The following is a 6,671-nucleotide window of genomic DNA, read 5'->3' as shown; positions in this document are numbered from 1 at the left end:
ATGCTCTACCATAATGAAATATCTCAATTAAAACAAGTTTTGGATGTTGAATCTGAAGCTGTTATCGAATCATTCTTTATATTGGCGATTAAATCAACGCACGCCACCGGGACAGCTTTATCATCGTGGATCAGGAGCAACAGAATCCGAAGCAGATATGATTAATCAATCTCCGGATCGTAAGTTCAAACCTACATCACTACAAAAAATCAGCAAAAAAGTACCACCTAGCACCGGCTGGAATATGGAAGGACGATGAAGCGGGGAAGCAGGCTGAGAGAACGAGAAGCAGACGTCAATCTATTTTTGTTTTTTTTTTTAGTCACATATTTCTATATTAAATTAAATATTTTCCGAAACTGCCTAATTGGCGAATTTCAAAGACACTTTCAAATTTTTGTTACCGTAACTGTATCGCACATGGAATAAATATTCGAATGAATGTTTATAGCTGTCAAGTGTTCGCTGAACCCGATTTCGTCATCAAAAGTTCTATAACTATTCATATTTATGCATAAAATTGTACTTTTTCTAAAGTAATGACTTGTTTAGTATGAAAATTGCATACTTTTAGGCGTTTTCTTTAGATTTATTAAACTAAAAATTTAAATAACTAGAAATTTACTAAATTTGTGTAAGTTTTACAAAGCTTTTCGGATTCTGGGGTGGTTAATTCAGATGTAAAATTTATTTTCTGTTCTTACAAAGACATTTCACTGACTGATCAATTTCACCCCGAAACTAAAATTTCTGATTTTTTTTATTTTAAATGATTTTTATTGCAATAAAATGATTTGCAGTAAAACTTTCAACTTCGTTGACTGATGAAACCCCTGGAGGTACTTGTTTTAAAGCATTGAATTTGACCACATCGATAACTATTCAAAAATTAGAAGCCAAAAACTGTGAAAAGTGATCAATTTCACCCGAAATCACGGTACCGAACAGGCAATCCAGAAATAAGTGTGTACATCTTCGGATGAACCTGATGTCTTTTCTTGTAGTTATGATTCTTTAGCTTCGGCTCGGAGTATCATAACTTTAGAATCGATTGAATGGGCACTTAATATCTTTGCTTCTTTCAAATCTCCTGGGGCAGAAGGGATTTATCCTATTTTGCTTCAGAAGGGATTTGATCATTTCAAACATGTTTTGAAACAACTACTTGTTTGCAGTTTGCAGTTTGCAGTTAGCAGTGGCCCTCCCAAGTAACAATTTCAATTCCTTTTAGATTTGATTATTTTTATGGAAGCTTTATCACAGCATGACCAATTCATGGAACATTTATAGTTGTTTTTATCAAGAGAAAACAATCTTCGTTCGTTTGCGGTTTTTAAGTTGTCTTCAAGTTAATTTTGAAATTCGCGCATAAAACAACTTAATTTACAAGAGCATTAAATCTTATAATAAGTTTTAAGGTGTTTTTGAAGATATTTTCAACACATAACATCAACATATTTTATTAAAAGTTTATGCTTCGTTTATTCAAGTGCATTTCATCTGGCTAATCCTCCTTCAAAAACTTCTTGAAGCCTTCTATTCTTGAGCTAGAGCCATTACTCTGGAACAAGAACTATGCGAAATAATGATAATAAGACAACGAACTATTTTTCAATCCAAATAATGAATGTAACAAATTGGTTGAAAAACCGCGTTCTCATGCAAATATAAACACATAATCATGTTTGCTCACTGATAATTTAGCCAATCTTGTGCTAAAAAGTAATCATGTCAACGAAATAATGATTTTACGGCCAATAAAAAATGCGAGTAGCTGGCTGCTGTCGTCCTGCCTTCAACCAGTTTCTCACACAGGCCATAGCTATGCGAATCGAAAATGAAATGGGTACTTACTGTGACTCTGCTCAAGCTCATGCCAAATAGTGTATTTTGTAGTAAGTTGCACTTCATTATTAATAGCAAAAATACAGGGAAACAAAATAGAATTGGCACATCTTGACGCGAAACACCGCGAAATGTACAGAGACAACTTTCTATCATCGAAAACGTAAACAAACAATTGTCAAAGGCTGTTACTCTTGTATAAAACGAATAAGTTTCATTTAAGACGAACAAATCTGCCTTAAGATCATAACTAGTAAAAACAATCTTCAATAAACGCTGAAGCGTTCATGCAAGGTGACTTGGTTCCATCATTGTTTTGAGGGGGTTTGGATTAAAGATAATAAAAATTGATGGCGGCTGCATGAGTTTTGTTCGCTTGCGGACAACGGAACGGCAGCCATGCTTAGAAAGAATTGAAAAAGTGGCGCAGCCTTTTGTTTTTAAAGGAAATTTATGTCTTAGTATATTAATGATTGATATTATTTTTTAGGCGCTTTGTAATTTTCTTATGTTTTGGGTGGCATATCAACGAAAAAGTGGGTATGGCACGGAAAATTTCGATTCCCTGTCATCAATGATCTGTCAGGAAATTTAAATGTTTTAGCCATTTCAATTTGATGAAAATTAATTCGCAGTTCAATTATTATTTCATCCATGAAACAAAACTTGTTTGCATCTGCATAATGCTTAGGTAAAAGATTTCATTTATTATGCACTGTTGACACTTTTGAGAAAGACAGCTAAAAGATCAACATGGCTTAAGATATTCTTGATATAGTTTCATGCAGTTCTTATAATCAATCATCAGCGCATGTACATAAATACAACTAGTTTCAAAGCAGTCTTCAAAAGCAGCTTTGAAGATCTCCTGAAGTGTGGGCCAGATTAGTCTTATGGATGTTTTATACCTATTTTATCTCAGATTTGCAGAACAAAGAGCTTTATTGCTAAGTTTTGTTATTCTATCTTAGAAATTACTTCAGGATTGCCACAAAAGTATAATTGTTACTTGGGCTACCAACGGAAGAGCAGCTTGGCGCAGCTACACTTGAAGATGGCTGGAGGGACATCCGATCCGCCATAGGTAGTACCTCGGCTACAGCACTAGGCTTCGCGACTCCGAATCACAGAAATGACTGGTACGACGGCGAATGTGAACAGTTGAAAAACGAGAAGAATGCAGTATGGGCGAGAAGAATGCAGTATGGGCGAGAATGCTGCAACACCGTACGAGAGCGAATGAGGCACGTTACAAACAGGCGCGGAACAGGCAGAACTCAGTCTTCCGGATGAAGAAGCGCCAGCAGGAAGAACGAGATCGCGAAGCGATGGAAGAGCTGTACCGCGCTAAGGACACACGAAAGTTCTACGAGAAGCTGAACCGCTCGCGCAGAGGCTTTGTGCCACAAGCCGACATGTGCCGAGATAATCACGGGAATATTCTCACGAGCGAGCGTGAGGTGGTCGAGAGGTGGCGGCAGCATTACGATGAGCACCTCAATGGCGACGTTGCAAGTACCGAAGGTGGCATGGTAACCGATCTAGGAGTATGTGCACAGGACGAAAGACTTCCGGCCCCTGACCTTCAAGAGATTGAGGAGGAGGTTGGCCGGTTGAAAAACAACAAAGCCGCTGGAGCAGATCGACTACCAAGCGAGCTTCTAAAATACGGTGGAGAAGCACTGGTGAGAGCACTACACTGGGTCATTACCAAGATTTGGGAGGAGGAAGTATTAACGGAGGAATGGATGGAAGGTATCGTGTGTCCCATCTACAAAAAGGGCGACAAGTTGGATTGCGGGAACTACCGCGCGATCACACTACTGAGCGCTGCCTACAAGATACTCTCTCAAATTTTATGCCGCCGTCTATCACCGATTGCAAGAGAGTTTGTGGGGCAATATCAGGCTGGATTTATGGGTGAACGCGCTACAACGGACCAGATGTTCGCCATCCGCCAGGTGTTGCAGAAATGCCGCGAATACAACGTGCCCACACATCACTTGTTCATCGATTTCAAATCGGCGTATGATACAATCGATCGAGAACAGCTATGGCAGATTATGCACGAATTCGGATTACCGGATAAACTGATACGGTTGATCAAGGCGACGATGGATCGAGTGATGTGCGTAGTTCGAGTATCAGGGACACCCTCGAGTCCCTTCGAATCTCGCAGAGGGTTACGGCAAGGTGATGGTCTTTCGTGCTTGCTGTTCAACATTGCTTTGGAGGGTGTAATAAGAAGAGCGGGGATAAACACGAGTGGGACGATTTTCACGAAGTCCGTTCAGCTGCTTGGTTTCGCCGATGATATTGATATTATTGCTCGTAAATTTGAGACGATGGCGGAAACGTACATCCGACTAAAGAGTGAAGCCAGGCGAATCGGATTAGTCATTAATGTGTCGAAGACAAAGTACATGATGGCAAAGGGCTCCAGGGAGGAATCACCGCGCCCGCCACCCCGAATTCATATCGACGGTGATGAAATCGAGGCGGTTGAAGAATTCGTGTACTTGGGTTCACTGGTAACCGCCGACAACGACACCAGCAGAGAAATTCAGAGGCGCATTGCGGCAGGAAATCGTTCTTACTTTGGACTCCGCAGAACTCTACGATCGAATAAAGTTCGCCGTAACACGAAGTTAACCATCTACAAAACGCTGATTAGACCGGTCGTCCTCTATGGGCACGAAACATGGACCCTACGGGCAGAGGACCAACGCGCCCTTGGAGTTTTCGAAAGGAAGGTGTTGCGTACCATCTACGGCGGAGTGCAGATGGAAGACGGGACTTGGAGAAGGCGAATGAACCACGAGCTGCATCAGCTGCTGAGAGAACCAACCATCGTCCATACCGCGAAAATCGGGAGGCTACGGTGGGCGGGTCACGTCATCAGGATGTCGGATAGCAACCCGACTAAAATGGTTCTCGAGAGTCATCCGACCGGTACAAGACGACGTGGAGCGCAGCGAGTCAGGTGGGTCGACCAAGTGGAGGACGATCTGCGGACCCTACGCAGAGTGCGGAACTGGAGACAAACAGCCATGGACCGAGTGGAGTGGAGGCGGCTACTATGTACAGCAGAGGCCACCCCGGCCTTAGCCTGACCGGTCCGGTCCACTTGTTTGCAGTTTTGCTACAGGGTATATTCCCAAATCCTGGCGGGATATTACTGTAAAGTTTATTCCGAAAGTGGGTCGTGCGTCGTATGAAGAAGCAAAGAGCTTCAGACCTATCAGTTTGACCTCTTTTCTTCTGAAATGCTTAGAACGCATTGTCGATCATCACATCCGTGATGTTCATCTGGCCAATGTGCCTCTTCATGTGAACCAACATGCTTACCAATCTGGAAAGTCCACTGTGACTCTTTTACACAATGTTGTTTACGATATCGAGAAGGCATTCGCTGAAAAGCAATCCTGCTTGGGTGTTTTCTTAGATATCGAGGGCGCCTTTGACAACGTGCCTTTCGATGCCATATTGGAAGCCGCACGGGGTCATGGTATATCTCCAATGATTTCCAATTGGATTCACCAAATTGCGACATTGCGTCAAGCAGCGATTAGGAAATTGAGTGTTTGTGAATGCCCCCAAGGGGGAGTCTTATCACCACTTTTGTGGAATCTCGTAGCAGATACGCTATTGAGGCAGCTCAATAATAGCGGTTTTCCTACTTATGGTTTTGCCGACGACTACCTAACATTGTTAGTCGGTATGTGCATCAGCACCCTTTTCGACCTGATGCAAAACGCTCTTCAGGTATTTGAGGGTTGGTGTCGCCAATATGGCCTTTCGGTAAATCCGAGTACAGTAGACGTTCGGTCGGTGTAAACGGTTTAACTGCAATGCTTTTTAACTGCAAGTCCGGTAAGTGCAACAAATTTGCAGTTATCGCACCGCTATCTGTCAAAACGGTGCGCCACGTTAGCCCAAATGAACAATCGAATGAATTTTTCGTTCATTTAACGTCAATTGATGGGTTGTTGACGCCTATCTGACGTTGAAGTTACCGAATTTTGTTCGCTAAGTGAAACGTAAACATGTTGCAGTTATCGAACGTCTACTGTAGACGCTACAGCTAGCGCTACAGCGACAGAAACATGTTTGTGTATCAAAACGAGTTAGATTATCCATTTACTCAGCATGAGAGAAAAGAATGAAGACTACATATCACTTTGCCTTTATTTGCGAACATTTAATTTTGAATCTCAGATTTTGAACTTTCGTTACATACAACCAGGGAGGGTGCAGGCACGTCAAACTCGAACAAACTACGCCTACCTAACATGCATCGAGCGGGCCTTCCCAAACAACACAATGCGATTTCGCGGGCCACCCCCATCGACAAAACAAACCGATTTCCAAGCAGGATTCGACTAGGCTTCTGGTCGCGTTGCCAGTCACACTAACACACTCGCAAAAGATGAGCAGTAGGCCTACCTTGCCGCATGCGGGTCCCCTGCATACAACTCAGTATTTGACGTATACGGCCTTATGAAAATTGTCGAAATTTCAGAGATTTTGCCCATCCGATACAACATATACAAGCGCACACGCAGGTGCTAAATGTTTCAGTATTTACCCTTGTCATTTTATGTCGTTTTCGTTTTTGATTCAGTTCCAACCTGCACTCAGAATAAATAACACATTAAATTTAAAAGTTCTGCACTTAGATTGTGACCAATTGCTTTTGCACTTGAAAAATGTGTGCAGCGCTATCAAATTTTTGTCGATTCAATCATGATAGAATTTAAGTGCGTCACTTTTGGTTTTTAATCGTTCAGCGCATAGTTTCCATTGGAAAGAATAATACAGCTATT

This window comes from Aedes albopictus, chromosome 1, assembly GCF_035046485.1.
Source record: "Aedes albopictus strain Foshan chromosome 1, AalbF5, whole genome shotgun sequence".
Taxonomy (NCBI): domain Eukaryota; kingdom Metazoa; phylum Arthropoda; class Insecta; order Diptera; family Culicidae; genus Aedes; species Aedes albopictus.
The sequence above is the reverse complement of the archived record's forward strand: the minus strand, read 5'-3'. Positions refer to the sequence as shown.